Raw genomic sequence first — 11,919 nt, 5'->3', positions numbered from 1 at the left:
CCCAGCCTAGGCTTGGGGCTCTGCTTATGGTCTTGGGTTCCAGGAGGTCCCAGGTAGGCTGGAAAAGTGCCCATCTGCATACTTCCTGAAGGAAGCTGATTCAACTCACCACGTCTGTCATGTGCACGGAGGCCATCGTCCAGGGGATGAGTCATTTTAAATGGGGGGGTGCAAAGACCCAGAAAGGGGAAAAATCCAGAGGTGCTCAGAGAACAGTGGGTTGCCTGATTCAACTGAAATAAGCTAGTGAGGAAAGAAGTACTTAGATGAAGTAAGTAACTGCAGGTCACATGGGGTCCTGACCCTCCAAGTCAGGAGGTGGGACTGGTTCCAGGTCCGTGGGAAGCCCTGAGGAGCTGTGGGCACAGAATGTGACCTGCTCAGGTCTCCACCAACTCGGGGGGGTGGGGGGGGTATTGGTTGGAGCAGAGGGGTAAAGAGAGCCAGGGAGTGGGGAAGCAAAGGGCGGAGGCTTTTTAAGATAAGTAGATGTTTCTTCCTTGATATAGGATGAGGTGGACTGGAATGGGGCAAAAGGAGAAGAATTTTGTCGCCTGGAGTCAGCATTTTTATCTGTAAATTTGGGATACTATTACCTACCTGACAGAAGGGTATAATTAAAGGGAGGAATGTATAGGAATGTGCCTGGCACATGGTAAGAACTTGTTATCTGTTTTATAAGTGATAACTCAGTGAAAGGATGGAAGAAAGTGAGGCAGGGTGGACAGGTGAGTGACTAGTAGATGGAAGGAGGAAGGGACAGATGGACAGTTGCTGAGTCCTTTCCTTCAAGATCTTGTTCAGATGCTGCCTCCTCCAAGAAGCCTCCCAGGACCTCCATTTTACTAACCCCCCACCCCCCACATGACCCCTTTCTCTATCCCCCCAACAGTAAAATAATTTCATCCTCTCTGAAGCTGCCATGGAGCACAGGTCCTTACGCATTTCCATGGTCACTTGCTCATTCAATTCTGCTCTTACTGCATCTCACCTCTAACCATGGTCTCTTCCGATGATACCATCTGAAAGTAGGCTCTGGGCAAACATTTGCGTGTTGGGGTTTTAGAAAGGGCACGTGCTTCTGAATAGAGAATTTTTAAGATGATTTGATTTTATCCCAAAACCCAACCCCACACTTAACATGGAGCCTGGAGCAAATACACTTAATCCCACTGGACTCCATCCCTCACCTGTAAAGTGGGTGTTTACCTCACAGCGGGAGGCTGCCTAGGGCCCCCAGAATTCCTCTGGGAGGGGCAGGCGGGGCACTTGCAAAGGAGCCACAGAGGGAGAATGAGCTCCGTGAGTGATCCCCAAGCAGGGTGGCCCTGCAAGCCCAGGGTCCTCTTTCCCCTGCAACCTGACACGAAACGCAGCGGTCCCCGGACAGTTGGGCTTTTATGTCCAGCTAGGAGCCCCCACTCACCTGGCTCCGTGCCCACATCCTGCAAGACTACAGTAAGCTCCAGCAGAGCAGATCCTCTGGAGGCACAAGAGGGCTCCAATACCCTCACTGAAGTGAAGGCAGCCAGCTCTGAGAGATGCCACTGGAGTCCCTGTATCTATGAGACTGTACCAGCCTTTGAGATTGGGGTTCCCTTCCCCTTCCCAAGTCCCATCTGGGGCTGAAATTTTTTTTTTTTTATGATAGTCACACAGAGAGAGAGAGAGAGAGAGGCAGAGACATAGGCAGAGGGAGAAGCAGGCTCCATGCACCGGGAGCCCAACGTGGGATTCGATTCCGGGTCTCCAGGATCATGCCCTGGGCCAAAGGCAGGCGCTAAACCGCTGCGCCACCCAGGGTTCCCCTGGGGCTGAGAATTTTATAGCAGATGCAACAGAGAATGGAGATAAGCAGGAGGGAATTCTCTTCAACATTCTAGAAGAGTCCTTGAGTTCACTTTGTGGATACTATTTTTTGGTTTTGGTTTTGTTCTATAAACAGCAAGCTGGAAAGCTCCCCTGACTTAATGTTGGAACTAGAAACGTAGACATAGAAGGAATCATTAGGTCCAATCTCTCTCCTAGTGCGAGAGGACACCCCCATCACACACACACACACACACACACACCTTTCCCATCTTCTAGTCTTCTGAATCCTGTCAGCAAGAGAGAAAGATCCTGCTCCCCAGGCCTTCTGCAACTCTGCTGTGTGGCTCCGAATACCAAGAAGCTCTCTCTTGCTCTGGTTAGGACCCTGCCACACAAATCAGGCTTCTGTATTAATCTAGATTCCTCACACCCACCAGGAGGCTTCTGACCCCAGGGGGTCTTTCTCTCTTTTGAATTTTCTGACAGTAAAACGCATTTGACCCCTTAACATTTCCCATGTGCAAATGCAACTTCTCCTCTCCTCGGCCTTAGTTTGGGGTTGCTACAGCGAAGATGACGAACAGGAGGACTTCCACAGCAAAGATGGGTTCTTCCTGTCAGCTCTGGAGGCTGGAGGGCTGAGATCAGCACGCTACCATGGTCGGTACTGGAGTGGGCTCTCTTCCTGGCTTGTTTTGCCTGTGTCCTCACATCCTCCTCTACTTACAGGGGCATGGATCACATTCAAGAGAGCTCCACCCTCATAACCTAATTACCTTCCAGAACCCCCATCTCCCAAAACGATCCTATCACGATTTCAACATATGAATGTGTTGGGGGCACGGACACTCAGTCCATAGCACTCCCTCTTCTGATCTAGGTTTCAGGCTCCTGGAATGAGGGTCTGTATCTTATTCATCTCCATTCCCCAATGTCCTTGTCCAGAGCCTGGCACAGAGGGGGTGCTTCTTCGTTCTTTGAGCAAATACTTACTGAAATTCTACTATGTGTCAGACACTGGGGACATGGGGATGAATAAAGCACCATCACTTCCTTCTAGAAGTTAATTCTAGCCCCCCAAATAGTTGTCGATTGAGTGTTGATTAATTTCCAACATTAATTTGAGGCTCATTTAGGCTAAAAAGGGGCAGCAAGGCCAGGGCTGCTTTGAAACCCAGCACATCTCTGCTCCTCGTAGCAGAACAGGCTCTGCGCCCCGGAGAGCCTGACCCATCGCTCACCATTATTCCCTTCTTTCTGAGAAAGTCCAGAGGGCAAAATCATAGTGCAAACACTGGCGGCAAGAGTAATGGAGCACACATAGGGAGAAAGAAAGAACTACATTGTGAAATGTGATTCTGGACCAGATGTCATTTTTGGAAGAATAGAAAGCAGCATGGGGTGAGTGTGTGTGTGTGTGTGTGTGTGTGTGTGTGTGTGTGTGTACACACACACACGTCCATGCGTGTGCATGCATGTATGTGAGTAGAAGGAGAGAATGGCCTTGGGAACCAAAAGACGAGTTCCCAATTCATATCTGCCAGGAACCTGCCATGTGGGACAAGGTAAGCAGTTTCCCTAGGCCTCACCTGAAAATACAAGAGACTGGAAGAGCTGAGTTCTGTGCTTCTACTATTGCACGTGCACAGACTCACGGAGACACATGGGTGCTAACAAACCTAATCAATGCAGATATATATAATCTATATGGATATAGATGCACACGCTTAATCATCTGTTCAGTCTCTCAATCTGAAGTCTCTGTGCTTTCTGGCATGGTTGAGCCATGAACTTTTTCCAACATTCCCTATAAGTGTTTACCGTATCTGTCGCACACGGAGTTTCAAAGAAAGAAAGAGGAAGGAAGGAAGGAGAAAAAGAAGAGAAGGAAAGAGAAGGAAGAAGAAGAAAAGGAAACCATTTCAGAGCACGCACTGGGCGTCAAGTCTCGAAAGTTTCACCTATGCTACTTCATTTCATCCTAAGAACAATCCTGACAGGTAGGCATTGTTTTCATTCCTTTTGTAGATAAAGCAACTGAGGGTCAAGTATACTCTCCTGAGGCCCCACAGCTGGTAAGTGGTAAAATCAGGAGTCGGCCCCAGGCCTCTCGGGGCCCAAAGCCCGAGCCAGCTCGGAGATGCAATGCCAGCCACGTAGGTGTAGACACGTGTGTATTCATGTACGTAGGGGTGTGTGTGTATTTCTTTTCCTGTCACTAAGAAGCATCCTTGGGCCATTTTAAATCATTTAGAAAGCCAACTTGTCTTTTCTTTCCCAGCTACCAATAAGAAGATGGTGACCAAAGCCAAAGACCTGTCTTCTCACTTGGTGTTTTACAATTTCCTTCACAGCCCAACAGCACCAAGCCAGCTGGGAAGCAGAGGAAGCCCGGGCCTGCCCTCTCGAATCTGGAAGCCCTCCTGCGGGAGATCTGGGATGGGGCGTTCCCTGCAGGGCCCTCTCGTAGTGGCCTGTAGCCACCAGCTCCTAAGAAGTGGAATCGGCCCCCTTCCTTAGGAAACTCCTCAGGCACCCACTGACCTCCTCGCTGGGAGACGTTCCCAATCAGAGAATGGCAGGATATTCCACGGGGAGGCAAAGCCAAATCCACTAGATTCGCTTCCCAGCGGGACTCTGCGTAGATCATTCTAGAAAGGAGAGTCCGAAGTTAGAAAAAATTCTAGCCAAAGCAATTTCCTGAGTCCCTAAATAATCCTCTGTAGGTGACCAGCCTTGCTCCCAGAACCTTCTCACTGACATTCACCTTAGCTCTTGCCGCTTGGATTTCATTCGTCCCCCGTCTCATCTGTTCTCAGCCCTCGGAGACAAAGCGTGGCTCTCTTCTGAATGACACCCATTCACATCCCCCAACATTGTGATTAGACCCCCCGGGCCGGCCTTCTTGGGTTAAATGATCCTCATTCACTGAACTTTTCCTCCCCTGACTTATATTGCTGTCCTTATATCAATTTCCCGGCCCTTTCTGGACTCCGGGTGAAGAATGTGAAACACGCTTCCCCTTGTCTCGGCTCTTATAACATCTCTCCTTTTACATTTCACCCTGGGAAGCCAGGCACACACCAGACCCTCTTTCTTAGAGAAGAAACTATCGCCAGGTTCATGTTCTTAAATTTGGCTTCACCGCATGTTAAATCATGGTATGTTCCAGCACTCCGAGGAAGCACTCAGTGCTATTAAGTATCTATGAAAGTTATATTAGGATAATACACTCAAGAGCTAATGATTATCCATATTATTCCTATACTTAAGACATAGGCACTCAGAAGGTGTCACAATAAAGGGGGGCTGCTGAGCTCTTTTCTGTTTCTAATTAATCTATTACATACTCTCTCTCCCCATCTCCATCTTTCACCTCCACTTCCAAGACACACAGATGTATGTCGAGTAGTCTTCCATTAATTCGTGGCACTTTGAGGCACCATTCTAGAGTCTCTCTTCCAGGTGTAATTTACTGTAATCACCTCAGAGAATGAAAGCCATCTTCCTGAAGCCAGGCAGTAGGCAGACACTCATTTGCATCCCACACTGCAAGCCCTAAATTACTCTCTGGTTCCCCAGAGGTCAAGCGAAAGCAGTGGCTGTCATTTTGCTTCTCGTTGGTGCACGCCACTGGCTGCCCCTGCAGACATAGCGTTTGATCCCTGCCTTCTTCCCAGGCCCCGGGATTATTGAAAACATCCAGGGTTTGACCACAATCGGAAAAATAAGACTCGACCACGTAGCTTCAGAATGCGTCCTGTCACTGAGGTGGACCACAGTAGGAACAAAAAGGAACAAAATCTGGTGCAGGAGAAAGAGCCGAGGCCCTGGGCTGCTTTGCCTGGAGATGAGAACATTCAGGACAGCGAGGCCCTGGGCTGCTTTGCCTGGAGATGAGAACATTCAGGACAGCGGCCCAAACTGCCATCGCATGCCTGAGGGCTGTCATGTGGAAGAAGGATTAGTTTAAGCTGTGTGGTCTCCCAGGGAGGCGGGGAGGGGGGGCGGGGGGGGGGTGGTGGGAGTACAAGAAGTCGTGAGTGGGAGGCCCAGAGGAAAAGATTGCAGCGCTACCTAACGCAGACTTTGCCAAGTGGGTGAAAAATGCGTGTGGAGCCACCACTTGCTGAATTCTTACCATGTGTCAGGTGTTCTGCTGGTCACCAGCCCTATTATTTCCCCTAATCCTTACAAGAACTCAGCAAGGCCAACCGGATTATAGACATTTCCTAGCTCCTAAGGCTCACCGGAGCATAGGGCACGGTGCACAAAAGAAGGAGGGCCTGGATTGGAATCCAGATCTACCTGGCTCCAAAGCTCTGTTGGGGAGGAGCCGGGTCAGCAGGTCACGTGGCCCTGGCATGAGTGGACCGCGAGAAGCTCCTGGCCTTGCTGAAGACCGGATCCATCAGGGTTGGGTGTAAGAACCTACCACTTCGGGGGGGGGGGGGGGGGGTGCGGGGAGGACATTCCTGCCCCAGGAATCACCACTCAGATACTACCAAGTGCAAACCACCTGCAATAAAGTGCATGGGGCTTTTCTTTTGCTTCTATGGAAATCATAATAATAGCAACTGTGTGTGTGATGTGTCTGTGTCTGCAATATGCTGAGCAATGTGGTAGACATTTAACATCGCTCCCAGTTTCGACATCCTCATCCACTCCCTCCAGGTAGTTGAAATAAACACAGCCAGCTCAAAGAGACCTAGTGGCTTGGCAAGGTCATAGGGCCCGGCATTGGAACCACCCCAGATCCCCCAGGATTCTGAGAAGTGAACTGAACTGTCTCCCTGAGCGGACGTGAAGGTTCACACCATAAGAGGTGGAATAGTGTTTTGGGAGGTGGGACTCTGGAAGGAGACCTGTGTTCTAACCCCAGGTCCACCGCTCCCTGCTGTGTGACCTTTGGGAAGTTGCTTAACCTCTCTGTGCTTCAGCTTCCTCAAGTGAAACGGAGATAACTGGGTGACTGAACTGAGTTAAAGCATTTAGATCCTTGCCTGATACACAGTAGTGCCATGCAAGTGTTGGTTATTACAATTTATTTGTATCTGAGTAGATTAAACCGCTCGGAAGGCTCTCTGCCTCCCCGGGGCTGACCATAATCTGTTGCACCTCTGCTGGTGATGCAGCCAAAGGACCACAGTCCCTCTGGCTGTCAGATCCTCTGTAAACTGGGAACATGTTGTGCCTCCAAAGGCAAGTGCCTCTGTTGGAACTTCCGGGAGCCCAACTGCCCATCCAACTCGCACATTTTTGCAAGCAGCTGGCAAACTGCAGACAGCACCCCAGGGCCAGAGGGGCAGTCCCGGGTCCAAGCTGACCCACTCACAGAAACACAGAGACAACCCAGGCATTGCCAGCAAAGGGGCCCCTGCTGGTATGGAAGCATGTAAAGCCTCACCTCCCGTAGCAGCCAGCGAGAGGAGCACATTGGCCACCCCGTTTAGGTGAGACATTGTCACAGCAGAAAGAATTTGATGAGTTAAAAAATAGACGTCAGGGATCCCTGGGTGGCGCAGCGGTTTGGCGCCTGCCTTCGGCCTAGGGCGCAATCCTGGAGACCTGGGATCGAATCCCACATCGGGCTCCCAGTGCATGGAGCCTGCTTCTCCCTCTGCCTGTGTCTCTGCCTCTCTCTCTCTCTCTCTCTCTGTGACTATCATAAATAAATAAAAATTAAAAAAAAAATAGACGTCATTCATTAAATAAGTGGGAAATATCAGAAAGGGAGACAGAACATGGAAGACCCCTAACTCTGGGAAATGAACTAGGGGTGGTGGAAGGGGAGGAGGGCGGGGGGTGGGGGTGACTGGGTGGCGGGCACTGAGGTGGGCACTTGACGGGATGAGCACTGGGTGTTATTCTGTATGTTGGCAAATTGAACACCAATAAAAAATAAATTTATTATTAAAAAGAAGAAGAAGAAGAAAAAAAAAAATACTAGGGAAGCACCAGACATCAATCTATCTTGGCTCAGTCCCGAATATTCCTTGCTCTTGAGTGAGACCAAGGACAAAAACCAGGAAGGAAAGCTCATGCACAGAAGCATAGCTTCCCGGGTGGGAAGGAGGACGTGAACATGGATGGAGCCCGGCTCTCCCCGCCCGTCCCCCCCCAACCCCCGCAGCTAGTATGCGACCTGTCACAGAGTCCTTGGGATAGCCAAGGGGGTGCCGGAGAGCAGACCACCCTAAGCACCCTCCCCAGGTCACAGGGATGATGGATGCAGGAACCAGAGCTTGAGTCTCAGATCTATTCAGCTTCCAATTCTACTCCCACCTCACTAAAAAGGCCTGGGGGTCACCGACTCTACCGCATGCACCCAGGCTTCTCTTTTTTAAACAAAGATCCCGCTTTTGGTCACCAAAGGCTGTCCTTTGCTCATAATGAGCTTCTATCAGGCAAAGACCTGCACGCTCTTTCCCAGGGGCTGCTGGTGAGCCAGGAGAGTAGATGAGCCCAGGTCAGAGCCCCCACAGAGCCGGCCCACTGCAGGAGGGGGCTGAGGTCCCCCAGGGCCAGCACTGGGGAGGGGAAGGGGTCTCCGCTCAGCTCCAGCTCCTGTGTCCTGGTGGCTCCTGCAGACTCTCCAAAGCCGGTGCCGCTTCTGCTGGGCCCAGGGCAGCGAACAGCTGTGGGGAAAGGCACCGCCCCGATTTCCATCCTGAGCATAAAGCAAGGCCTAGACCGTAATCCACTGCTCTGCAGAAACCAATCATTTCTCCTCATTACTGGGCGAAGAAATGCCTCTCAGGGCTCCTTTCCCTCCTTACAAACAAAATAAAACAAATCCTTCCTATGGATTTCATTTGCCATTTAATGCAACTTAATGATTTCCAATTGAAACCATATTTGTATTTGTATTGACTTATTAATAGCACATCCATTTTCCACGCAATAAAGCCTGAACATGAACTGATGACTTTGACCGAAATGCATTAGGTAGCATTAAAGATTAAATAAACACTGTTTCTATGAATAATGTTTCATGTCGTCTATTTGCCAGCCCTACTGAAAATTGATCTCTGGGTATTTCAAGCTGGGGTTCCAAGGAGTGCATTTTGAACATATTATGAGTAATGACTACGCATTACGACGTGGAATGGTTTCCAGGCGATCCCTAGAGCTTGTTACAACTTGACTGTATTCTGGTTAATTTGCGCAAATTATTCCGTTGTTGATGGCAAAAGCGAAGCACCGTGAGGACCAAACCAAAACACACGCATGATCCCGAAGAGCAATTTAGAAATGACTTAAAAGAAAGATGAGAAAGAACTTCCTCCTCCCTCTGGGCATGGTGCTCACGTTTGTCGATATTTGCGATTACTTTAATCATCAATGATCTTTGCTGTTACTCCTCGTATTTTGGCAGAACGTGCACTGTACACTATTGCTCAGAAGTGAGCTCCCTCCCGGCTCTGCCTCTAGAGAACGTGTGACCTTGGGTGGAGGCGCCCGGCCACATCCTCTCTGGGTTTCCACCTTCTCTACCCAGAAAAAGGAGAGCGTTGGGTCAGGCGACTCGAAGGCCCCGAAAGCTCTGGCAATTCCTGCCTCTGTGATCTCACTGCCCATCAATTCTGCAACAGCAAAGACAGTATTCTCTCGGCCTTTGAGACCCCAGGGCCGAGCTCAGGGTCTGACACCCCAGAGGTCTGCAGAAAGGAAGGCCAGATTTTCAGAAACTTGGGCCAAACCTTAGAAGTCAGACATTCCTGGTAGGTGTGGCTTCAAAAGGCCGATACTGATAAATACTGAAATAATATAACTACTACCTACTGGGCACCCACTTTGGGCAGGCAGCTTGCCGGGTATGTTATATACCTGACCTCTAATGGTCTCAATAAGCACCAAAAAAGTTATCACCCTCGTACACACTGGGTGATTTCTTTCGTTCATCATAATTGACATTATCCCCGAGATGGTTATCAGATGTCTCAATGCTTTTGCTTGACTCTCTTTTCGGTCTACGAAACTGTTAGGCAGGAATGTTTCTGTACCCATTTTACAGATGTGAAAGTAAGGCTCAGAAGAGTGAAATGACTGCTCCCTCCCCAGTCTCTCTGGTTCTTTCTTTCCTTGCTTCTCTCCCTCTCTTCCTTCCTTGCCCTTGGGGTCTGTCTCTGTCTTCCTCCGCTCCCTCCTCTAGTTGCCAGCGATGTTCTGTATGCACCCCCAGCTATGTCTTTCCTCTCTTTGCTTCTGTGACAGTGAGGGTGGAGGGGTCTACAGAAGCTCCCCAGTTAGTAGGAAAGACAGGCCTTAAAACGTTTCATTTCAAAACGGTGTGATAAGCGCCTGCCTGAGATCTGCATGGTGGAGGGGCGTCTGAGCTAAGAAAGGGAGAAGACATCCCTGGAGGCTTCCTGAAGGGTCCACTCCTGAGCTGAGTGAGTCAAGGGAGAAGCAGAGGAAGGGCATTTTAGGTCATGGGAGTAGCATGAGCCTGGGCAGGCAGAGAGGATAAAGCATCCTGGCACACTCTGGGAATGCTGGCACAAAGGACATGGAAGCACAGGCCACACCACGGAGGCCTAAAAGGCCAGGCCAAGGAGTGGAGGTTATGTGATCAATCACAGGGCACCAGAAGTGTGCAAGCTGGGCCTTGACATGGTCAGCGGAACAGGGAACATTTGAAATGCTATTCACAAGAGATCTCTTGGCCAAGGTTTTCAAAAGCCAACTGGTGGGTGTGGAATCTTAGTTTGGTGGATCTAGATCTCAGTATGGTGGATCTAGATCAGATCTCAGTATGGTGGATCTAGATCAGATCTTAGTATGGTGGATCTAGAAAGGCCTTCAGCCTTGAGCCAGCCTCATCCCTACATTTTAGAGAAAGAAAAACTAAGGCATAAGAGAATATTACCTTCCCTGGATCCCTCTGCCAGGTGGTCCCCACTTCCCAATGGTCAGCTTTTTCTAGAACAAGGTTGTTCCATCTCCAACTGTCATCATCACTTCCATTTGCTTCCTTGCCTGCTCCAGCCGGGGCCCCAAGGCAGCTAGGGTTTGTTCTGCTGCCCGCAGTGCTGCCACTATTTTCCTAAACCACCTGTCATGTGGTGGGGGCGCCTTAAAGGACAAACAATCGGTAGATTGTTGGTTACAGCTGTGCACAGACAACTGTATTCATGTCCCTCGCGCCATATGGCTGGGGAAACGTGAGGCACGGAGCCTGGCCCCAGGACAGCCTGGTGCTTCACCTGTCCCCTCCATCTCAGGATGGCGCTCCCCCGCCTCACACTGGGGTTGGAATCCCCCTGGAGAAGCCTCACATAAGCCCATCCTCACTCTACCCATCCCAGCTGCGGCTTGGCAGTCCCTGCAAGGGCCTCGGGCTTTCCCACCTGAAGTTGGCATGATTATCTCCATTTTAGGTTGGAAAACAACCAGAGGCATGTTCACCTGAGATCACACGGCGGGTGGGTGTCAGAGCTTCCACGCAAACAGGGATCAGGCTAATCCTGCAGTGGAGGCCGAGGCTGAGGCTGAGGCCGGGTCTCCCTCCTGGACACTGCTGACTCCAGGGCCTGGCGGGCATCATCCCGAGCCACCCTCCAGCGTCCGCTCACCCCGCTGCAGTAAGCGCTAACTCCACAGCAAACAGGACAGAGGCTGAGAGAGAAGAAGCAAGACACAGACGCCCCCCCACCTCCCTTCAAGAGCTTACAGTGGAGGAGAAGTCAACCGTTCACCGAGCGAGTACGAGTACCATGGGTCCGACGCTGTGCTGTCTCACGTATGATCTTATCCTAATTTCCATAACAACCTTGGGCCATTGTTATTGCTCTCCCCACTTTACAACCCTGTGCACTTTACAGTCCTGTGCATCTTGCACAGGATTGTTATAGTAAGTGGTCCACGCTCACAGAGCTCTGAGGTGGAAAAGCCATCATTTAAAATCATGGCTGGGGCACCTGGGTGGCTCAGCGGTTGAGCGTCCGCCTTCGGCTCCAGTTGTGACCCCTGGATCCAGGACCGAGTCCCACGTCGGGCTCCCTGCATGGAGCCTGCTTCTCCCTCTGCCTATGTCTCTGCCTCTCTCTGTGTGTCTCTCATGAATAAACACATAAAAACTTTTTTTTAAAAAAATGGCCATCT

This window comes from Canis lupus, chromosome 17 (assembly GCF_003254725.2).
Source record: "Canis lupus dingo isolate Sandy chromosome 17, ASM325472v2, whole genome shotgun sequence".
Taxonomy (NCBI): domain Eukaryota; kingdom Metazoa; phylum Chordata; class Mammalia; order Carnivora; family Canidae; genus Canis; species Canis lupus.
This window is presented reverse-complemented; position numbering follows the sequence as displayed.